Source organism: Pleurodeles waltl, chromosome 4_1 (genome assembly GCF_031143425.1).
Source record: "Pleurodeles waltl isolate 20211129_DDA chromosome 4_1, aPleWal1.hap1.20221129, whole genome shotgun sequence".
Classification (NCBI taxonomy): Eukaryota; Metazoa; Chordata; class Amphibia; order Caudata; family Salamandridae; genus Pleurodeles; species Pleurodeles waltl.
Genome location: NC_090442.1, coordinates 870,573,697 through 870,599,380, shown reverse-complemented (window position 1 = coordinate 870,599,380; position 25,684 = coordinate 870,573,697).

Genomic DNA, 25,684 nt, shown 5'->3' with positions numbered 1-25,684 from the left:
TTGGGAATGTGTCCAAGGGCATAGAAATCACCCTTCACTGTAGGCAAGTCACCCACCTCAGGGAAAATGATGTAGCTCCGCATGTATTTCATCAGGGCAGAGAACACTCTGGACAACACCTTTGAAAACATAGGCTGAGACATCCCTGATGAAATGGCCACTGTAGTTTGAAATGATCCACTGGCAAAAAAATGCAGTACTGACAGCACCTGCACTAGAGGGGGAATCCCTGTGGGTTGGCGGATGGGTGACATCAGGTGTGGCTCCAGCTGGGCACACAGTTCCTGTATAGTGGCACGGTTGAGTCTGTAGGTGAGTATGACGTGTCTTTCTTCCATTGTCGACAGGTCCACCAGAGGTCTGTACACGGGAAGATTCCTCCGTCTCCTTGCAAGTCCCAGCGGACGGTGCCTAGGAAGGACAACATGGAGCACAGAGTCAAGCAACCCACAGGTAAGTGCCCACAGCATGCACAGTACACGTATCTCTCGGGATTGAATGGCCAGTATGAATGTCGGTGCAAGGCCTAGCCATGTGTGACGCAGTAGGAATTAAGCCATGTGGGCCCTTGAAATGGCGGCTGCCTGACCAGTGAAGTGTGACAATGTGAAGTGAGGTCATTGCGCTGGCGTGGCACACCGTGGCGGTAGGCGGTCGCAGTCCGCGGCGCAGAGCCGCATTGGACAACATTGAACCCTATGGGTTTCAGAAGCCAATGGCTGTGAGCGCGGCGGTCGCGGTACGCACCGCCGCGGTATGCACTGCTGCGGCCGTAACCCCCATTTTCTCTATGCTTAATCACACGAGACCTGAGCATCCACAGGAGAGGACCTATACTGCAAGTGCTGCTGTGACCTTGGTCTGGAAGTGACAATGGCTGCTGCGACTGGGGAAAGGGCCCCCGCCTTCAGTTCCGAGGAGTTGGAGAAGCTCGTGGACGGGGTCCTCCCCCAGTATGCGCTACTCTACGGTCCTCCAGACCAACAGGTGAGTACACGGGGGGCAATGCATATTGCCCAATGCCTGGGTTGAGTGGGGAGGATGTACGATGGAGGGGAGGGCAGCGAATGACGAATGCATGGCACGACAGATGAGAGCATGTGCCACATGGCAAGGTTGGGGAGGGGGGGCCACTCACATCGAGCATGCAGAAAAGTGATGATGTTTCTCTTCCCCCCATGTACATGTCACATAGGTCAGCGCCCATCAGAAGATCGACATTTGGCGTGCCATCGCCAAGGACGTCAGGGCTCTGGGGGTCCACAACAGAAGGGGCACCCACTGCCGCAAGAGGTGGGAGGACATCCGCCGCGGGAGCAGGAAGACCGCCGAGGCTCTGCTGGGGATGGCCTCCCAACCTAGGAGGGGTGCCAATCGGACCTTGACCCCCCTGAAGTCCCGGATCCTGGCGGTGGCCTACCCCGATTTAGATGGGCGCTTGAGGACATCACAGCAGACACAAGGGGGTGAGTACAAGCACATTCAGCTATTTTGCGCGCAGTGGAGGTGCCTGGGTGGGGGAGGAGGGCTGTGGGTATCCCTAGGCCAAGGCGATTTCTGTAGGATAGGCCCGTCCGTGAGGTATGGTCCTGTGCCCCCACCCCTCTGTAGGGTGCCTAGTGACGCGATTCATGGAGCAGTGTATACTGTGTGGGCAGTTGTCGCCCATAGGCTTGTAGGGCATGTCCCAGTGAATGAGTAGTGTACCCCAAGTGCGCAGCGTAGTGCAGGGGGCTTCTGTGTCTGTCCTCTCCGCCAACTGTGTCCCCAATGCATGCACTCAACCTGTCTTTATGTTTTCCACCCCCCCCCAATTTGTTTGTTTTTCTGTGAATGTGTGCATTAGCATCATCAGGCGGAGGAGAAGTGGCATCGGCGCAAGAGGGAGCTGCATCTCACATGGCCCCGGAGGGCCATGTAACGGACTCCGACATGACCAGTGAGACGGAGGGCGAGGGGGGCTCCACCACAGTGACCCGTGGAGATGTCAGCGACACCGACACGTCCTCGGAAGGGAGCTCCCTTGCGGTGGCGGCAACATCCGTGCCCACCGATCGTACAGGTACAGCCGCCACCCAGCGCACCAGCTCCGCCCTCCCAGCAGCCCCTCGGCCTTCGGCCCGTGCCCACAAGGCTAGGAAGCCGGCCATCTCCTTCGCCCCAGGCACCTCAGGCCCTGCCCCAGTCACCCCTGCTGCCCTCAGTGAGGAGGTCATTGACCTCCTGAGGACCATCATTGTTGGGCAGTCTACCCTTCTGAATGCCATCCAGGGTGTGGAGAGGGAGGTGCATCAAAGCAATGCATACCTGGAGGGCCTTCATTCGGGTCAGGCTGCCCATCAACGATCGTTCAACGCTCTGGCCTCAGCACTGACGGCAGCGATTGTCCCTGTCTCCAGCCTCCCTCTTCTGACTTCCTCCACCCAGTCCCACTCCCCTGTTCCTCTGCCTATCCCATCCACACCTACAGACCAGCCTGCACACACCTCAACACCCAAGGGCAGCTCATCCAAACATAAGCACCACAGAACACACAAGCATTCACCCAAGCAACATCCAGATGCAGACATGCCAACAGTCACTACCTCCTCTGTGTCCCCCACCTCCTCATCTCCCTCCTCCCTCCCTGTGACGTCTCCACTCACACCTGCAAGCACACCACCATCAGCCATTGCACCCATCACCAGCAGACCCTCCAGACCAGTCCACACACGTGCAGTCACCACCCCCACTGCCATGTACACGTCCCCTGTGTCCTCTCCCACTGTGTCTGTCACCCCTGCTTTCCAACCACACAAACGCAGGCAGGCACCCAAACAACAGGCATCCACCTCACGTCAGCCTCCAGCCCAAGCACCTGCACCCAAAGACAGTACACTTGACTCTCCTACAACCACATCCTCTTCCTCCACTCCCATACCCACTCCAGCTACCCTTTCCATGGCTCCCAAGAAATTTTTCCTCTCTGAACTTGACCTCTTTTCCTCACCTGACCCACCCCCTCCGTCCCGTAAGAGTTCCACAAACACCTCAGCCACCACCAGCCCAGCAACTCCCAAGCACGTCGTGCCTGGTTTTTGGAGTCCGCCCTTTCCTTGGTCTGGGACATCGACCAGCAGCAAAGGCACAGCCAGCCCCCCCCCCCCCGGGAAGAGGAGCAAAAAACTCAAGGGCAGGCGCGACAGGCCTGATACGCCTGCCCCCAAGGAGGGTAGCCTTGCACCGTCACCTGCCACATCGGGTAAGGGAGCCAAGGGCCACAGACAGTCTGCCAAGGAGGGCAAGGGTAGCAAGGAGCAAAAGGCAGGGAGCAGCCAACCTGGCCATGAGGGCCCCACCAGCCCCATTCCGGGGGTATCGGAGGAGACCCAGGGCCCCAGGGCTCCACCACAGGAGGGCCCGCAACGGAAAGGTCCGATGCAGACTGAGCAGCAAGTATTGGCCAAGTGTGGTTCACTGGAAACACAAGACAGGCACCGCTGAACAGGGCCCCGCAAAGACAGGCACCGCTGAACAGGGCACTGCCAAGACAGGCACCGCTGAACAGGGCCCCGCCGTGAGAAGCACCGCTGAACAGGGCACCGCAAAGACAGGTACCGCTGAACAGGGCACCGCCAAGACAGGCACTGCTGAACAGGGCCCCGCCGTGAGAAGCACCGCTGAACAGGGCCCGCCAAGACAGGCACTGCTGAACTGGGCACCGCCGTCTCAAGCACCGCTCCGCTGGGCCCTTCCTGTCAAGCACTGCTCCGCTGGGCCCTTCCTGTCAAGCACCGCTGAACTGGGCACTGCCGTCTCAAGCACCGCTCCGCTGGGCCCTTCCTGTCAAGCACCGCTAAACTGGGCACCGCCGTCTCAAGCACCGCTCCGCTGGGCCCTTCCTGTCAAGCACCGCTGAACTGGGCCCGCCGTCTCAAGCACCGCTCCGCTGGGCCCTTCCTGTCAAGCTCCGCTGGGCCCTTCCTGTCAAGCACCGCTCCGCTGGGCCCTTCCTGTCAAGCACCGCTGAACTGGGCCCCGCCGTCTCAAGCACCGCTCCGCTGGGCCCTTCCTGTCAAGCACCGCTGAACTGGGCCCCGCCGTCTCAAGCACCGCTACGCTGGGCCCTTCCTGTCAAGCACCGCTGAACTGGGCCCTTCCTGTCAAGCACCGCTGAACTGGGCACCGCCATCTCAAGCACCGCTCCGCTGGGCCCTTCCTGTCAAGCACCGCTCCGCTGGGCCCTTCCTGTCAAGCACCGCTGAACTGGGCACCGCCGTCTCAAGCACCCCTCCGCTGGGCCCTTCCTGTCAAGCACCGCTGGCCCATTGGCAGTCCCGGTTCTGTGTCGGGCAGGCATTCACGACGCACTCTGCCCACCATGCCTCCTCCATGACCAGTGGTCTCTGTAATCCACCTGATGGACTGTGGCTTTGCACTCCCCAGGATGTAACAGTGGGCAAGCCACCCACTGTAGAGACTTGTGAGACTGTGGCTTTGCACTCCCCAGGATGGCACAGTGGGCAACCCACCCACTGTAGAGACTTGTGAGACTGTGGCTTTGCACTCCCCAGGATGGCACAGTGGGCATGGAGGCCCTTCGTGGATCTGGCGTCGTGGACTCATGTGGCTGAGGTGCCCCCCCTTCCCTTCCCCCTGAGGTGCCTGTTTTTACTTTTTGTGATGCCCCAGCAGTGTTCTCTCCAATGGACTCGATCTCGTGTGTGGGCTTTGCCCATGTGTTGCTGCACAGTGGCCCACGGACATTTGGACTTTGATAGACTGGGCCAGACTTTTGCCACTTGTATGGATATAGTTCTAGATGTGTATTAATTCTTCATATATTGCTAAGATCGCTATACTTTATTGTTGCAATAATATAGTTCTACTTTTACATTCATTGCCTTTTGTCTTTACTTTTTGGGGGGGGGTTTGGGGGTGTCACTCTGACTTTTTTTATCTGCATAGGTGTGTAGGTATTTCGGTGGGGGTGAGGGTGGGGGTGGGTGTGTGGCGTATGTGTGTGCCCGTAACCTTTCCTCCTCCCCCCTCCCTTGTGTCGTAGGTGCAGTACTCACCGTTGTCCTCTGCGGCGAGGTTCGTGATCCTGGAAGAAGAGCAGGAAGGCAATGGCTGGGAGGATGTGGAGTTCGGGTTCCATGCTGTTCCGATTCCGCGTGGAGTGTGTCGAGGTAAGCGTTTTCCATTGGAGATGTCTGTTTCTGCCGTGTTTTTATCGGCGGGGCTCCCGCCCCGGAAAAGGTGGCGGATTGGTGAGTCGTGATAGTGTGGGCGGTAGATTGTCTGCCGCCTGCCTGTTGGCGGTGACCGCCGCGCTGTTTGTTTGTACCGCCGTGGCGGTCGGAGTGTTAATGCGGCGGCTTGTGCTGGCGGTTCCCGCCAGGGTCAGAATTCACTTTTTTTGACCGCCAGCCTGTTGGCGGGTTGGCCGCCGCATTAACACTGACCGCCAGGGTCAGAATGACCCCCTACATGCTGTTCTTCTCTATACCACTAGACTCAATGCTGTTCTACTCTATGCTACTACACTGTACCTCATTGTACTGTATGCCACTCCATTCTACACACACTGCACTCTACAGTATTGCCACTGTACGCTATACACTCTACCATATGCCATTCTATGCAATTTCACTCTTTGCCTCTCCACTGCACAATATTTACTGTACGCTACTCTAATCTATCCCACTACACTGTATAACACTCCACTGTTCTTAATTTGGCTCTACATCACTCCTGTGTACACCAATGCACTCTACATCACTCCTCTGTACCCCCTGAAGTCTACAGCACTCCATTATACTCAATTCCCCTGTATGCAACTGAAGTCTACCCACTGGACTCTACCCTAGTCAACTGTATGTCACTCCACTCTACGCCAGTCCACTGTACACCACTGCAGTGTATGTCACTCCACTGTACACTATTCCAGTCTATGCCACTCCACTGTACTCTACACCGCTGTGAATTATTTCAGTGTATGGTAGCTTACTGTATGCTATTCCACTATATGCTACTCCACTCTAAACCACTCCACTTTACACCACTCACATATAGGTTATTCTACTGTACACCACTCTAACACAAGCCACTCTATGTCACTCCACTCTATGCCACTCCACTATACAACACTTCCTTGTGCGCAACTCCACCTTTTCTATTCAACAGTACAGCACTCCACTCTTCGTCACTCCACTGTATGCAAATCCACTATACACCACTCCAGTCTACAACACTTCACTGTATACTACTCCACTCTACACCAATCTACTTCATGCTATTGCACTGTATGCAACTCCATTCTATGCTGCTTCACTCTATGCTGTTTTACTGTACCCTACACTGACGTATGCCACTCCAGTGTATATCACTACAGAGTAAGCCACTCAACTGTACGCTAGTACGGTGTACTCTATTCCACTCTGGGGCAGTGCGCTCCATGCCACTACAATCTGTGCTGTTCCACTATATGCCACTCCAGTCTACACCACTCCACTATTCACTATGTCACTTTATGGCATTCCAGTGTAATCTTCTCCACTTTACCCCACTCCACTGTAAACTATTCGCCTCTACCCCACTATGCAGTACTCCAAAAAAGTAAATGACACTCACTATAAGCAACTCAACTGTATAATATTTGGATCAGTGGGCTCACAAGAGTCACCGAGATGGAGGCGTGGCCAAGAAACATGGCAGACAGGACATGAGCCTCTGAGCTCCCGGAGGGCCTATAATAAAATCCTGACTAATCCTGTGTAATCCCAACCCGTTATAGCACTGAAAATACCTCAATCTTGATAGTGGTGTTGTTGGGCGGGATCAACTCCAAGACTGGCTGTCTAGTGCTGCTTGGAGAGTACAGCAACTTGAGAGGATCGGCTGGCATGAGGCATGGGCCTGTGAGACAACAGATTTAAACCAACCCCCCTTGCCTGATGGATGTGGAGTATGACTGTGTGAGGAGACCCGATGTTGCTGGCTCCTTTCGGATTGAACTGACCTCTAGGGGTGGTGAAGCAGGGCAGGGGCCAGATACCCCAGGGCCACTTGGTGCTGGACGAGGCAGAACTACCCGTGGCTGTGGGACTGATGTAGTCTGGGGCTGGAGTTGCACTGTGCTGTTGGCTGTGACCCAACAGTGTGCAGGGATTCATGTTCACCTGGAGGAGGTGAGTTCTGTTGGTTGTGTGATGGTTGGGGGCCTTGATTGTTACAGCTGCCCCCCAGCCTGATAGGTGTGGCTGAGGAGACCTGGGGAATGTGGTGAATGCCATGTGCAGCATGCTGACAGGGGAAACTTGAGGTCGAACTCTGCACCGGGACAGACACCTGATTGAGACGCCTGGGCCTGGTGCTGCACCCTTCCTCTCCAGGGACCTGAAAACAGTTGCAGCTTCCCTCCTCCACAGTCGGCACTCCATTCTGGGCCCTGCCCCTTGAAGCACAACGTGGTGGAGGCACCCGGGTCTCAACCGTGGTTTGGACCCCTGAAGAACCAGAACCTTATGGGCCTGGCGGCGCAGGGTACGCCTAAAATCTCCTTGGATTCACCTGCCTCAACTAACAGAGACACGGGACACTCTGTCAGGCGTAAAAGATCAGATTTTATTAGCTGCAGCTAGTACAGTTGTCCAAGAAGTACACAAGGTATGTTCTCAGGAGACTGCCACTTTACTTTGTGGCGCACAATCTTATATACCGTATAAAAACCATTTATTAACTACATACACTCCCAGAACACATAGAAAGGAGCCAGTAAGAATAATGTAAAGATAGAACAGAGCCAATAGAAATGTCGGAAAACAAGACAGCACCAATAGAAGGAATTGGAAAACAAAGTATCAAGTGACTTAAGGTTGCCTCCCCTCCAGCTGTGTTTGTCACCCCTCCCTTGAACTAATTCATTAACCGATCCACGACGAAGTTGCATGTGGTGCGATAAGTTTGTGTGAAGTTTGGAGGACAGTTGTGAAATGAGAGAATACTAGCAAAGGACAGCGAAGGCCAGACGATAAGATAAGATCGACGGAGAATAGTGTGAGCCTACAGATAGTTGAAACAAGGATTAGAAAACCAGACAGGGATTAGTGTACTCGGTCAGACCTTAATACCAGCCTTGTAAAGATAGAGGCAGAAGGCTGTTTTGAACACCATGTTGCAGAATAAGCAGAAAAGGCAGAATGGACTTCGTTCGCTGTGCTGCCTGAGTGAAGGCAACATAAAATGGCGGCGGGCCACAAAATGGCGGGTCGATACGATCGTATTAAAAATCGAATTTCCTCAGACCCTCCTTTTGCCAGAACTCAGGCAAGATACACAAACTCATGTTAATCTGAGTCGATGTCTATGGCCATGAGGTCATCAAGTTGTTGCTGTACCATCATTTTGATATTCTCTGCTCTTTGTGACTTGGGTTTGGGAATACATGCAGTAGCACATAGGTTACAGATGGCAGGACCGCAGTGCATACAAAGACAACAAGAGAATATAAAAGCTAAAATTACTCCAAAGAATGTCAATACCTTCCAACCCCATTTGGACAGTAATCCCCAAAACCACTCTGAAAAGGACCAATCTCCTTCGTCCTGATGAATCGACTCGGAGATTATGTGTAACTTAGAGATAGCTTGGTATACTGTCGGAGCGTCATTAGGTATGAAAATACAGCAACTTGATCCGATCAATTTGCATACTCCACCACGGTCCGCAAGAACAAAGTCTAAGGCAACACGGTTCTGCAAGGTCATAAGACGATCAGCCTGTAGTTCAGCTGTAATGTTACTTAAAGCTCCTACAGTGATGTCTATGGTGGTTTCTACGACACGAACCAATTGCCTTATATTTCTGCTGTTGGCCATTGGACCCCAGAAGGGAAGAAATCCTTTGAGGAAATCTCCTCCCTCTTGTCCTGCTGTGTCTTTCGAATCCACAATCCCTCTGCCATATCTATTTTTATGATGGTTCGCAGGAGCGGTGTATGTAGGGGGAAGAAGAAAGGCTATATAACAAGTACCAGAGAAATCAGCTGGCAACCATGTATAAGCCCTATCGTGGCAAACGAAGTATGTACCTTGAGATGGTACTAACGGCGGTGAATTCAGGGCTGAATAAACATATGTATGGGAACATAAACTTTCTCTTTGTCCGGTGTTTGGAGTTCTACCATTTATTTGCAGACAGAAATTTCCTTGTTGGGGTATGACCCGTATCGGAGGAGATTTTTCTTGCTTAACCTTATCATTGAGGCTGGAAATGTAATTAGTTATGTTCCAATTGGTATATGCTTTTCTTTCATCTATGGAAGCTTCACTTTTTTCCATGATTTTAGCCATAGCTACCATTCCCTTTATCAATAAACTATGACTGAAATCTGAACCAACACTATGTGAACTGACAGGTTGTTTAATTTTACTTTGATATGCATTATTGAAAATGACAAAATAAGCCCAAGCGGAACCTTCATAGGAGAATGGAAGAACTAAATATGGCATTCCTTTTTCTACCGTATGTGGTATGAGTCCACACACCCAACAGTCAGTTGTATTGATCACTAACTGATGTTGATGTAACAACTGGACGAAGGAATTGTTAAAGTATTCAGTTCTTCTGATGAGTTCATGCTGGGGAAGAGTGTGAAATAGGTGCGGAGAGATAGTAGAAGAAGATGTAGCGGTAGGAGAAGAGACAACTTTTTGCTGCAGAGTAATAATGATCCAGTTTACAGATGCCAAAAGAATACACGACAATATAATGACGCATAGAGCAATACTACAACGACTATATATTTCTTTACAATTATTCTTTACATTTTTACTTTCTCTTTTATCTAATGTAGCCTCCATCTTTCTAAGTGGATGCTCACGGCAATCTTCCTCAATCACTGTAGTCACGATTATCTACCGTCCTATGACACTGTGAGGTCCTGCAGGCCTATTGCCACTTACTCAGGTCGTAACTAAGACTCCTACCGTGACCCTGCAACCGGGATAGAGTACTACATAGGAGAGAAATTTACAGGTTCTTTGGTCTTGGTCTCAAATTATAGCGTTCCTGTCCAGAGGCAGTCTGGTTTTGAAACAATGTTCCTGGATTTGTCGTGTTCAAGCGACGATGCGATGGTATTGCTTCTTGAAGGATGTCGTCGTCCTCTTTCTCAGAAAGTGTTCCAATTAGACGCGCATCACTGAATGGTACAAATTGCGGAACTTTCTCACTTTCAGAGTCACTGATGCCTCTACGGACCCACTGATCGAAAGGCAAGGGCAAAGGCACTTTCTTGCAGTGCACGGCATGCACCCAGTTTTTCTTTCCTTCGACTTTAACTGCTGTTCTTGTGGTCAAAAGAACCAGGCGTGGCTCTCTCCATCTGGGCTCCAAATTTCTCTGTCGTTGGAAATTTTTCGTGCAGACCCAGTCACCTGGTCGGATGGAATGACCTGGGTCTGTGGAAGCCTCTGGTAGAGCACTCTGAACCTGTTGATGAAGAACACGCAATTTAGTTGTAAGGTCATGCAAGTAGTCAATCAACATCGGGTATGGCAAGTCTGAGTATTTCTTAGGGCGAGGAACTCCCCATACATTAGCTGGGCGACCAAATATCACTTCGTAAGGGCTAAGCCCCAAACGAGAGTGTACTGCTGTTCTGGTGGACAGAAGAGCCAATGGTAAAGCATCAGGCCAATTAAGTCCTGTGCTAGCTTGCACCTTAGCAATTTTAAGCTTCAAGGTTCCATTGTAGCATTCTACTAAACCAGCCGACTGTGGGTGATTCGCCGCATGGAACTTCTGTTTTATGCCAAGGCCTGCACAAACTTTTTGCATGACTTGACCCACAAATTCGCTCCCATTGTCACTCCAGACAATGCGCGGCAAACCAAACCTAGGGAAGAATTCTTTCAAAAGTATTTTGGCAGTTGATAAAGCAGTATTGTCCTTCAGAGGGTAGGCTTCTACCCATCTAGAAAAAGCACATACTACCACCAGAACATATTTGAGGTTGTTGCATCGTTCCATGTGAATATAATCGATCTGCAACACCTCAAATGGATATGTTGGAGGAGCAAAATGACCTGCTGGAGTTGGGGTTCCCTTTCCCGGATTGTACATCAAGCAAACAATACAATGTTTTACTACATTATTTGCACACTTTGGGATCCCCTCATTTTGCCACACTGGAGCCAGAAGTTTACATATTCCTTTTGCACTTAGGTGAGCTGGACCATGTGCCATAGTAACTACAGGTAGTACATAAGCATCTGGTAACAGCCAACGTTGATGTTCTGATAATTCAACCCAACATCCCATCTCATCTAACATTCCTGTACTTTCCTTCCACTTTCTCAACTCATTCTCCGTAGCCTCTCCTTGAATTGATTTCACACTCTCTACTGTATCTTCACACATTCCCTTTTCTCTTAAGCAGTTTGCGGGACCTACAACATACATTCGACTTGTGTTGTCTCTGGCTGTCTTTTTCGCTACCTCATCTGCAAATGCATTTCCTCGACCAACATCGTCCACAATCTTTTTGTGTGCACTACACTTCACGATCGCTATCTGAGTAGGCATTGTAAGTGACTCAAGAAGTTCAGTCACTAATTGACCATGTTGTATCTTAGTACCATGGGAAGTAAAGAATCCTCTTTCCTTCCATAAACGCCCAAAGTTAAACGCTACACCAAAAGCGTATTGGCTATCAGTGTACACGTTTACTCTTTTTCCTTTGGATAACACACACGCTCTAGTTAAGGCTATCAATTCAGCTGCCTGAGCTGAATTATGTCTAATGCGTGCTGTCTCCACAATCGTATGCAAAGTAGTAATAGCGTAGGCTGAAACTGTATCTCCATTCGGGAGCTTGAAACAAGAACCATCTACCCATAGTGTTCCATCTGGATTCACTAATGGCGTGTCTTTTAGGTCAATTCTACCCTTAGTCTCTTCTTCAGTACGGAGAAAACAATCATGCTGTTCAGAGACATCTCTCTCTTCTGGAAGAGGCAACAAAGTAGCTGGATTCAGGGTATTACATCGTTTGATGTGTATGTGACTAGCCAAAAGCGTCAGCTCATATCCGGACAACCGAGCACTCGTAAGATGCTGCGTTTTTGTCCTATTTAGTAAAGTATCCACTGCATGTGGCACCATAACAATGAGAGTATTATCTAGCACTACTCCAGCAGACTGTCGAATAGAAATTGCTGCTGCCGCTGTCGCCTTAAGACAACTAGGCAATGCTTTAGCTACTGGATCTAACGTAGCTGAGAAATATGCGCATGGTCGCTGTTGATCTCCAAAACGCTGCGTTAAGACTGACAATGCACAACCCTCTCTTTCGTGGACATAGAGCGTAAAGGGCTTACTGTAATCAGGAGTACCCAATACAGGAGCAGAACACAAAGCAATACGCAAATCAGTAAAACTCTTCTGACATTCGTCAGTCCACGGAAGAGGCTGAGGCGTATCTTTTAAAGTTAGCGCCAACAGCGGTTTAGCCAATAAAGAGAAACTCGGAATCCACTGTCTACAATAAGAAGTAATGCCCAAAAAGGCACGTACCTCTCTTTGTGTGGATGGCACTGACATTTGTGCAATTGCCTGAATTCGTTCGGGGGTCAATCGTCGTCCCTCCTTTGACAAGAGATGACCCAAATAAGTCACCTCGCGACAGACATATTGTAATTTAGAAGGAGAAACCTTGTGATTCAGATCAAACAAATGACGCAACAGTGCAACGGTCACGTTTTTGCAAATCTCCTCTGAATCAGTGGCAACTAATAAGTCATCCATGTACTGAATGAGAGCGGCACCGGACGGTAAGGAAAAGGCATCAAGATGACATTTTAGAGCTTGACTGTAAATAGAGGGACTTTCACAATAACCTTGAGGTGCGCGTTTAAACCGGAAGCTTCGGCCTCCGAGGGAAAAACCAAAAATATCTCTACTCTCTTCGGCGATGGGAATACTAAAGAAAGCATTCTTTAAATCAATAACTGAAAACCAAGTCGCTGTAGAAGGTATCATCGTCAACAGAGCAGTGATATCTGGGACTACAGGAAACTGCGGTACGACAATCTTGTTTACCTCCCGAAGATCAATTACAAAACGATAAACAGGAGGCTGAGAAGGATCAGTGCGTTTAAGAACCGGAAGAACAGGACTGTTACATGTATTTCCTCTTGTTTCCTCAACCACACCCTTCTGAATCAAATCATGGACAATTTCCAGAAGTGCTTTCTCACCTTCAGTAGAGATTCTGTATTGTGGAATACGTGGCATTTCAGCATTGGGCTTAAGAGTAACAACATAAGGTGGGATCTCAAGACAACCAACGTCATTCGGACCCGTAGCCCAAAGCGTTTCGGGAAGAGAAAGCAATTCAGGTGGGAATTGATCTTTTGATAAGTACATTGGACTAGTCATTTTCTGTCCTAGAGTGAGGTATACACCAGAAGGTGAACAATATATCGTAGCATGCATTCTTTTTAATAGATCTAAACCCAACAGATTTTCACCACAACCATTCGTCAGAAGAAGCGAAGCTTCTAAATCATAAGGGCCTATTGAAACAGGCAAAGGGCAAGAAACTGGATTGCGAACAGGGGCGCCAGAAAATCCTACAGATACATTCGTTAAGCCAGACAAAGGTGCGCCAGGGAGTTTAGAATGAATGATAGAGCTTCTCATGGCACCAGTATCTAAAAGAAATGGCTCTGAAACACCCATTGTAGTGACATTAACATAAGGTCCATTCTGATCCACTGGAATTGACGTAACCCCCTTACTTTGTCCATGGCTGTCCTATTCAAAATGAAGACTTTCATTCCCTCCTTCAATATACTGATCCTCACTGTAATACTGTGTAGACCTAACATTTTGCTGGTCAAAGTAATTTCCGGAATTTGGAGGAACAAAAGAACGCTGCTCTTGGGTTAACACACCTCGACCTCTACCTCTATTTGCTGACTGAAGACCACCACGACCTCGTGAAGCAGATGTTGCTCCATTACGCTGCAACAATGCTGGACAATTGTTCTTAAAATGACCTTCCTCCCTACAATAAGCACATTGATTGGGACCTAGCAAAGGTCTTGGAATGAATGGTTCAGGCTTTTGATACAACCTCTGAAACTGCGGAGGCTGTTGAAACTGAGGCTGAACATAACGAGGAGGATAAGCCTGTTGCAAGAGAACTTTAGTTTTTAATTCTTTCGTCTTTTTCTCTTGTTTTTCCCTTTCTTCTTTGTCTCTATTTTCATAATATTGTGCAGTAGCCAATATCTGGGCGGAAGAAGAAACTGCCCATGAACTCTCGGAGTCTTTTAGCTTGTGTGATAGTTCAGGAAGCAAGTTATATACGAACTTATCCACAAATAATCGCTGTCCCCCTTCTGTAGCCATATCTTGACCACTGTGATCAATGAATGTCTCCTCGAATCGGGTAAAGAAATCGGAAACACTTTCATCTTTCTTTTGTTTACATGCTGCTAGCTTATCCCAATTAACTCTCAAAGCAGGCATCATTGTTTTCATTAATGTAATAATCCTACCAGGGAGTTCTGAGATCAAAGCGTCGGGCTTTGCACCACCTACTTGACCTCTATCTGCGGCAATAATAGCGTTCCAATCGCCGCCTAATTCTTGAGCGTGATCCTCTCTACGAATTTTAGCCCATATTGTCTGTGGAACTACATTTCCCATCAACATGTCAATATCTGCTAGATTCATAGTACATGCATCAACTGTTTGCGACAACTCTTTATAGTAACCAGCAGGATTTTTGCGTGGATCTGGTAGTGACTGTTTAAGTGCTAAAACTTCAGACCTTTTCCAGGGGACATGTATCCATATGCGCTGAAAATGCGCAGGAATAGCTGGATTAGCACCTGCTGCTGCAACTTCTTCCTTCCATATTGGAGAAACCTCTCTCATGGGATAGTTTTTCAGTGCTGTCCTAACTGAAGGATCAGAATCAGGAAAAGTCTGTGAGAACAATAGGGATCTGAAAGAAATAAGTGTTCTGACAGCGTTTTCAACCTTAGGACCCACAATAAGTCCTTTGTCAAAGTCAGCCTGAACATCTAACAGATCCTGTGGGACCGAACCCAAATTCATATCCTCCCATTCTTTAGCGAGAGTATCGCACATAACTTTAAAAACATATCTCTGCGTAGGTGCATTCCACTGCAGAAAGGTGGACATAATATCAGACGTACTATATTGAGGACCCTTCTTGATCCATCTACAAGCAAGTGAGTCCAATTTTTCTCGCTCTTCGGAGTCTGGGAATTGACTACGAGACTGTCTTTGAGAAAAAGCTGGAGACACGTTTAAAGCTTCAAAGAAAGGTGATAAGAGACCAGAGACAGTATCTGCAAATTGCTTACGCATAGATGGAGAATTTGACATAAGGATAGGGGACAAGGTATTAGGTGAATTAACTAAAGGAGCATTAGGAATTGCCAAAGGAGCAGAAGGCAAAGGAGTTAAAGGCAAAGCTGGCATAGGCAATACTTGAGGAGGCAATTGTGGAAAAGCTGGAGCAGGCGGAAGCACAACTGGCGGCTGAACAGGCTGTAACATCGGGGGTGCATTAGCACCTTGTACATAGGGCGGAGGCAATTTCAATAAGTGGGACATTAAGGAATCTTCCTCAAAATCTTTTCTCTTATCAAGGGAAGAGATAGGCAACGTCGGATAGCATTTATCTATTGCCATTCGATGCTGTCTGTCTGAAATTTCCATTGCATTATCTATTTCATCATTTTTGAATTGCTGAGCAGCCTGTATAATCGTCATTCCCTGTGTTTTCCTATCTCGTTTCGCTTGTTTAATTTCTCTCTGTTTGGCTTCCTTACGCCAAAGGCGAAAAGAGTCAAACATTGCCGGCCGGGCTTTTCTTTTAAATAACGTTGCTTCTAAATTATCTAGCACATCAGTTTCGAAACTACCATTTTCTGGCCATTTTAAAACACCATCTTTCTTTGTATATCGGGTCCATGTCTTATTAAAGGCAATAGGACCAACACCATGTTTAGAATAGAGCTCATATGTGGGAGTTCCAACCGAAGGAATCGGACAGGAGTCCTCAAGCTGGGAGTCCCTATTACAACCAAAGCAACAAAGTTTTCCAAACTTAGTCAGACCAGACATCTCACGATTTTTACTGGCTGTTCACAAACATCAAGGGGGTAAAACTTTCAGATTACACAGCACAAATGCACTTACCCCTCGGCTTTGGCCACTGCAATGGCCAAATCTAAGGACCTAAGGACAAAACAAAGACCAAAATTTGTGGGCGCGACCCACCAAATACTTAACTAAGGATGTCTTCTTACACCAACAGAGGCCCGTCTATCGTCTCGCTTTACCATACATCATCAAAGAAAGGGCCAAGGCAGGGCGGCAGTCAGGGCAGCAGTCGTCAGTAGCCGTCAGGAAGGAGTAACCGCGCTGAAAAAGACCTTCGGACCACTTCGACATACAGGGGTCGCTTGACGTGGCTCGCGATTCCTCCAGAATTTTCTTGCGGGGTTCCTCACGACCTTCAGGCAGAACCGGTACCGCTGAAGCCGCCCCACGTTGGGCGCCAGTTGAAGAACCAGAACCTTATGGGCCTGGCGGCGCAGGGTACGCCTAAAATCTCCTTGGATTCACCTGCCTCAACTAACAGAGACACGGGACACTCTGTCAGGCGTAAAAGATCAGATTTTATTAGCTGCAGCTAGTACAGTTGTCCAAGAAGTACACAAGGTATGTTCTCAGGAGACTGCCACTTTACTTTGTGGCGCACAATCTTATATACCGTATAAAAACCATTTATTAACTACATACACTCCCAGAACACATAGAAAGGAGCCAGTAAGAATAATGTAAAGATAGAACAGAGCCAATAGAAATGTCGGAAAACAAGACAGCACCAATAGAAGGAATTGGAAAACAAAGTATCAAGTGACTTAAGGTTGCCTCCCCTCCAGCTGTGTTTGTCACCCCTCCCTTGAACTAATTCATTAACCGATCCACGACGAAGTTGCATGTGGTGCGATAAGTTTGTGTGCGTTTGGAGGACAGTTGTGAAATGAGAGAATACTAGCAAAGGACAGCGAAGGCCAGACGATAAGATAAGATCGACGGAGAATAGTGTGAGCCTACAGATAGTGGAAACAAGGATTAGAAAACCAGACAGGGATTAGTGTACTCGGTCAGACCTTAATACCAGCCTTGTAAAGATAGAGGCAGAAGGCTGTTTTGAACACCATGTTGCAGAATAAGCAGAAAAGGCAGAATGGACTTCGTTTGCTGTGCTGCCTGAGTGAAGGCAACATAAAATGGCGGCGGGCCACAAAATGGCGGGTCGATACGATCGTATTAAAAATCGAATTTCCTCACCCCTTTTATATCTGGCACATGGCTGAGAGGGCAGTAGATAAATAAAACTCCCCTGGGGGCTGGGAATATTGGCCCTGTAGTTGGCATCCCCTGTATAAGGAACTGTGAAATTCCCCATGCAATGCACTGTAATTGTTGGGGCAACTGAGATGAAAGCTACCTGGTAGATTTCAAAGAGATTGGTGAGATGAAACCTGACTTCATGCCTGAATGGGCCAGGTGTTGCTGGGGGTGCAGCAGTGTGACTTAGGGACTTAAGTGACTCGCGGTGGAATCTACACAGAGACAACTCAGTGCTCATGCCTAGACCCATGCAGCCTACACAAAAAGTAAATGTGCACTGTGTCCCTTTCATGGTGGCAGGACCCTGGGGGAGACTTCCACCAGTAGCATCTCTTTAATTCAAGCAGACTCACCTGGAAGACCCCGACACCAACTCTGTCTTAGGCGACAGACCACTGAAGAGGGGCATCAGCTCCTTAAAGAGCTGAGCAGTGCCTGCCTCGGAGGAGAACAGCAGATATGCAGGCATGCCTGGTGCCTGAGTACCTGATAGACTGTAACTCTAGGAACAGTTCAGGGACATCACTGCAGGACTCAGGCACCCAAGGTATGTTTGGTGAATGAGACAGTGAGTGAAGGGTGAGGGGACCAGTAACAACACTTGCCACCTATGGGCCAGGAGAGACAGTAGTCTTCTACTATTCATGGAATGGAGAACGGTGTTCTAAAGGCCTTAGACCCCTGAATTATTTCTGCAATAATTAGTTGGACCTGCGTGGGGGCTGCTCTCAACAACTCCCCTCTAGGGAACCCTCACTTGCGGACTGACCAGTTAAGACTCCCTTAGTGACTCAAAGCCACCATCCTTGCAGGAACCAGGAGTCTGGGGTCAAAACAACTATGAGGGACCACGTTGGAGTGGACACCTGGAAGCCCAGGTCTGATCACCATGGTGAAAGATAAGGGGACATGGCAGGCCCTGTCCATTAAAATTGTGAACTACACACAGACGGGTCCCTCCAAAGGAAAAAACTGGTGAGAGATCATTCACTGACCAGGGAGCACAGATCAATGAGCAGTCTAGCCCTGCCCTTCCATTGGCAGACCTGATGGAGGCCATCAAGGGTACCCCCACGGAGCTGGTCACCAAGATAGACTTGGTGGCCATTGATGTCAACCTCCTCAGAGTGGACCTCCGAGGTGTCGCTGATCGCGTGACAACCACAGAAATAAATGTAGGAGAGCTGCAACAGAAAGTGCCCACCCAACAAGACATTATGGGGGTCATTACAACCCTGGCGGTACAGGACCGCCAGGGCTGAAATGACAGAAGCACCGCCAACAGGCTGGCGGTGCTCCCCTGGTCATTATGAACGCGGCAGAAGCACTGCGGTCGCACCGCCGGGTCTGGCGGTTAACCACCACAATGGCCCCGGCGGTAGTAATCCGCCAGGGCAGCGCTGCTAGCAGCGCTGCACAGGGGATTACGAGTCCCCCTACGCCAGCCTTTTCCTGGCAGTTTAAACTGCCAGGAAAAGGCTGGCGGTACGGGGAGTCGCGGGGCCCCTGGGGAGCCCCATGCTGCTTTTCACTGTCTGCTCTGCAGACAGTAAAAAGCGCGACGACCCGTCGCACGGCTGCAACACCGCCGGCTTCATTTGGAGCCGGCTCCCATGTTGCGGCCCACACCCGCGCTGGGCCGGCGGGTGGAAACTCTGTTTCCACCCGCCGGCCCAGCGGGGATGTCATAATGGGCACCGTGGGAGTGTGGCCGCATTGGCGGCCGCATGGCGGTTACAACTTGGTGGGCAGCGGTTGCCGTCCCCCAATGTTGTAATGACCCCCTATATTCTTACTACAGTAACTGACAGCGAGGACTGAGGAATGGATGGAAGATTTAGAAAAAAGGTCCAGAAGAAATAACATGTGTTTTATGGGGTTTCCTGAGAGGGCAAAAGGCCCATCTGTGGAGATCTTCTTGGAAGATTGGATCACTAAAAGTATGCGCCTATCACAATTATTGAAAATCTTCACAATCGAGAGGGTGCATCGAGTGCCAGTCCCCATACTGAATCCTGGTGCCCCGCCGCATACCATTAACACATGTCTCTAGGAACTGCAACACTATTCTTCAGCACATCCATATTAAAGACCCACTGGCTTTTGAGGGTCGACAAGTATCAGTCTTTCTGGACTTCTCCCAGAAAGTTCAAAATCAATGGAAAACATATCTGGATGATCAGAAAAGGCTATATGACCTTAATCTGCATTACAGCCTGAAGTTTCCAGGAAAGCTCTGTGTTGAACATAATGGAAAGGTACACTTCTTTTTTACAGATGCTAAGGCCAGTTACTGGATGGATATGTTGTCCTTGAGCTCCCATTCAAAACCCATCTGCTGATGGAACACCTTCCTCAATAGTGCAGAATCACTCTGCATAATTGAAGAAATGAAAAAATGGATGAAAGTTCTCCGGGATGTAGGCCCTTTGGGCCGAATAGAGGTGTTTTCAGATGGCACCCTCAGAGACACAGAGACGGTGCCGGACTCCTGGATATCCTTCCAGGTTCAACAGGGAAGCCCTGGATTAGGCACAGACAGCCCAGACGGCGGTCCACTGTGATACCTATAGAACAGTGCTGTAAGACTACAATGCTGTGTAAGTCCAAAAGACAATCTGATGCTGTGCTGCCTGTTGTGCTGTGACCACCATTTACTGATTAGTGACAGTGAACTTTGTGTTACTCCTGGTGGAACTAATTGAACTATCCTTGAATGATTGCTTGTTAGCTTTTATTTTTGCCACATATCCTTGTTAATATAAGGGGACAGGCTGTGGGGGGAGAAGTTTATGATTGCATTTGTTTCATATTAAGTTGGCAGAACAATAGGTTTTAAGGGACACAGGCGCTGGCAGGGCTGAATGAGAACCACTGCTTTGAGGCCCCAATGGCATACTGACTCCTTGCACAGCATATACTTCTGTGATTTTTTGAATATCTGTCTTTTTTAGATGACTATAAGACCTGGGGGATAGGGTGTGAAATGCTAATTTCTGTACTGTCTAGGCTTAGGCAGTGTGTTTGCTTTACTGCCCAAGGGGTGGGGGAAGTTTGGAGGGGAAGTTGAAGTCACTGTTATACTGGACACATGCTGCTTATCTGGATGGGAACACTGCAACCTCATGTTGGGGGACCAGGGAGGTTTGGGGACATCAAATCTGGGGAGGCTAGTCAAGATATGGTGCTAAAATGTGATGATGGCGGATGAAGTCTTTAAGATTCTTGCATGGAATGTCAGGGGGACACGCCCAGCTGGTGAAATGGCGGAGGGTCTATGTGTACCTAAAGTGCTATGGGGTCTCTGTGACATTCCTACTGGAGACGCATGTGTGGGAAGATTGTATTCTTAGCCTCTGTAAGCCCTGGTGAGGAGAATTATATGCAACCTCATATTCTGGGTATGCCCAAGGCTCACTAATATGGGTGGCTTCTATTGTACCCTTCCATTACAGGAGACAACTCATTGATCTGGATGGCTGGTATGTGACTTGGAGGCACATGACTTGAATGAGCATGTGTTGTGCATGTTGAATGTGTATGCTCCCAATAATGACTGTGAGACATTTTACACGGGATAGCAACTATGGCTGCTCCATGATTGTCAGCAGATATAGGCTCTCATTATGACACTGGCAGTAAGTGCCGCTTACCGCCATACTGACTGCTGCCAGCATACTGCGACCGCGGCGGTATACCGCTACGCATCTTATGACCCACACATAGAAATCCGCCACTATACAGACACACACACAGGTCCGCCACACCAAAGGTCAGTGATAAAATGGCGGTATCAAAACCCACACCGTTAGGTAACAGAAATACACACACAGCATTATGACACACGAATCACTGCAGTGGACATTCAACCTCGGTGAACCATTGGCGGTACATACCGCCACGCTCAAAATACACACACACATAGAAAACAACACCACATTGGTCAATTCAAACTACACACAACTGGCACACATACACACACCATACCCACACACCCACACCACTATAAAACACACACACACACATTACCCACAACCCTTTACCACTACAAACAATTTACAAGAGAGAGAGAGAGAGAGAGACACGCCAGGGGCACCCACAGAACCAGAGCCACATAACACCATCACCCATATACCATCCACGCACCTCACAGCACACACCCCAACACATCACCCCACACACCCTCACACACACCACACACATTACACCCATGGTACCACAAAGACACCCCAGATTCTCTGAGGAGGAGCTAAGGGTCATTGTAGAGGAAATCATCCGGGTTGAGCCACAGATATTCGGATCACAGGTGCAGCAGACATCCATTGCTAGGAAGATGGAGCTATGGCGGTGAGTCCTGAACAGGGTCAACGCCGTGGGACAGCACCCAAGAACCAGGGACGACATCAGGAAGAGGTGGAATAACCTACGGGGGAAGGTATGTTCCATGGTTGCAAGACACCAGATAGCGGTACAGAGGACTGGCGATGGACCTCACCTCTTCTCCCACAACTAACAACATGGGATGAGCAAGTTTTGGCAATAATGCATCCTGAGGGCCTAGCAAGAGTAACAGGAGGACTGGACTCTGGTAAGACAAATCTTAACTACTTTCACCCCCCTACCTGCATGCCATCACATACCCCCACCCCTACCCTCACCCCCATCACCCCACCACCTCACATACATCCCACTATCACAACCCACCCATCCCAATACCCAGCATTGGATGCAACAACAATGATGTACACCACTCACAGCCCTGGATGGACACCCATCACCACAGCATGCACAGTAGTGACAATCACTTAGCCAACCAAATGACAACTCACACAAGCCAAAGCTGCCTTGGTAATAACAACCATAGAGGGAAACACACCCATGCACAAGATGTCACACGCAGTAACAATAACACTGCATTTACACACCCATAGGACCACCACACAACGTCACCAGAGAGGAGGTGCCAGCAACATGCAGTTCACCCCAGAAGAGGCCCACAGTGATGACAATGGCTCTGCACGCCTGGATATGGATGACCAACCTGGCCTTCAGGGACCTCTAGACAGTCGGTTACTCAGACACAGTCCCATACCACCACAGAGCCTCCCCCCTCAGGAAACACCAGCACAGCACCCACCCAGCGGGCCCATACCACTGTCCCCAGGAGGCGTCAATCAGCAGTGTGTCCACCACTACAGGGACTACAGGCAACCCCACAAACACAGGACGATCAGGGACCTGGGTCAGTGGCATTGGGCACACGGTTCAGGGAACAGAGGCACAGGACAACAGGGAAGCTGGGAGGACTGCTGTGTGACAGGGGGAGGACAGGCCCAGGGAACCCACTCTCCACGAGGCACTCGCCAACATCCTGGGAGCATACCACCATTCCCAGGAGACCATGGGCCAGATACTGTGCAAGTTGCAGGAGACTCAGCAGCCGCAGGAGGGGCAGTACCTGGGGATCAGGGAGGACCTGAAGGACATCCACACCACCCTGGTCACCATTGTAGGGGTGCTGGCAGACATGGCCAACACCATGAGGGAGGCAGTGGCACACCAGCGGGCCCCTGACACTAGCCACAACGATGAACAGCTTTCCACCTCCACTTTTGCTAGTGGACAGGAGGCCCTGCCACTGGAACAACAGGCCACCAGCACCCCACCCCCAGCAGAAGGAGAACCACCCCGCTAATGGTCCCTGCGATCCAGGCAGAAGCCAGAGAACATTGCCAAGACCCCACCAGGAAATAAGACTCCCCTGATTGTCACCCTTGTGTCCCACTCTGTCACCCTGTCTACCTTGAACTGATATTGCTCCCCTTCCTATGCCCCCTTGGACAATGCACCTGTGATACCAATAGACTGGATGCTATCCTGGACTCTCCTCCACCATCACCCAAGCCCATAGCACATCCCCATTTACTTCTCAGCACTGAAATAAACACCCTTGGAAAAAACAAGTATGGAGTATGTCAAATGATTCAAGGATGTAGTTGTTTAAAAATCAGTAGACATTGCAAATATACAGTACAGTGATGTTTACATAGTTATGACTTGTAATGTGCTGCAGTCAATACACCAGGAGCCACAGGAGGACACAAATATCTGCAAATAGACATTTTAAAGGGTACAATAAGTGGCCTTTGTAGTGGGAACAGCAGCCAGCCAGAGAAAATTCACTTTACAAAGCAGCAATGGAAGGTGAGGTTACAGTGTCTTACCTGTGTCACTGGAAGTACTGTTGTATTATAGTTGTTCTGTTGTCCACATCCTCTTCCTCTTCTTCGTCACTGTCCACAGGCTCCACCGCTGCCACACGGCCTTCTCCAGCCTCATCCTCCAGCAGAAAAGGCACCTAGGGGGTTATTCTAACTTTGGAGGAGTGTTAATCCGTCCCAAAAGTGACGGTAAAGTGACGGATATACCACCAGCCATATTACGAGTTCCATAGGATATAATGGACTCGTAATACGGCTGGTGGTAAATCCGTCACTTTACCGTCACTTTTGGGACGGATTAACACCTCCTCCAAAGTTAGAATAACCCCCCTAGTGTCTCGGCCAGGTTGTGCAACATGCAACGATGATCTGGCAGACCTTCTTGGGTGAGAAGCACAGTGATCCACCTGTCAGATGGAGGCACTGTTAGGGTTTGTGCACAGCAAAGAGCATGTCCCCTCTCACTGCATTAGTGGGTTCTGTAATAGCTCCCTTTTAAACTTACTATTGAAAGTCTTTCTTGTTATCTCACCTTCCCCCCCCTAGGCTTCTGTGTATGTTGTTTAATGTGCTGTTTTGTTTACACATTGGGCCTTGCTTTTACCAAGGCTTCTTTAAAACACTCCTCTCTAGGCCATGTGTTAATTCAATTCATTTGCATAATAACTGAAACTCTGCACACCTTTCAAGAACATGTGCAGCATGTGAGGACCACACCCAGCTCTTCAAACCACACCCAGCTCTGCACACCTTTCAAGAACATGTGCAGCATGTGAGGACCACACCCAGCCCTGTCTATAAAAGACAGCCCCCGAGCCTCACTCAGTGCTTGTGCTCGTCTACCTCCCGCTTACCTGAGAACAGATCCCTCGGCGCTGGCACTCCTGCTCTCTACAGACTTTCATTGGCTTCAATGGGCGCAGCTGCTGGCTCTTCCTTCTTCCGGTTTCCGGTTCCTCCTTGCCTCAGCCTCTCTCCTACAAGCAACCTGCAAAAGAGAAAGAAGACAAGGTTAGACTGATCAGTATCTCTTGCCAGCAACAAGTAAGTGCAAAACTTGTTATTACCTGAAAGAACTTTGACAACAATTTCTGGATTCGTGTATAGACAATTTGAAACAAGATACCTTCCACGAACATTGTGATTCAAACTCTTTGTTACAAGAATACTTTGCGGAACTTTGTGAAGCAAACATTTTTTTTATTTTTATGGAACTTTTAAGAATCGAACAGTGGAAACCATTAACAACAAGGCAAACAGTAAATCAAGGACTTGCACAAATTACATGCTGTATTTTGATGTAAAAGTACAGTATTTGTTTTATAAAAGATTCTGGAAATATGGGAAAAGTGAGTCTGCTATTGGGAATTTAGGCTTTAGTTATATTAAGATGAATGTTTGATATTGGTAATTCTGATAACGGTATTTGTTTAATGTTTTAGAAGCTTTAGAGTAATAGAAAGCACATTCCAGAGCAGTAACACATTCCAAACCTGGAAACTAGAGACCAGGATCCAAGAGGTACTTTTAGAAGAGAATTTCTAATAAATAAAGGGATAGTCAGGAACTCAGTTAGGAATAGGTTGTACTTATCTGTTCTTTGTTTATGTTTCATTAGGCACCAGTTTCTACAGAAGTCAGAAAGGGCCGCAGATTTGTGCAGCACTTCAACAGTGGAAACGCAAGAATGGTGTTGTCTCTTTATTTTATTTTATCCACTTTCCCCCTTCCCTTGAGCTTCTGTTCTTAGTGCACTGTTTTAAAAACTAGTGTGCTGGAATAAGCAGTTTCAGGGTGGGGGTCGGATTGTCTTCAACCTCCATCAGAACTGAACAAGGACTCAGGTGAGCTGGGCTTTGACAGGCACCTGGACCTGGCCTTCAGGAGGCCAAAAATGCTCTCAATGAGCCTCCTTATTCGACCATGTGCCTCATTGTAATGTTCATCTACCCTTGTCCTGGCATTCCTCACTTGGGGCAGTAGCCATGAGAGGTTGGGGTAACCAGAGT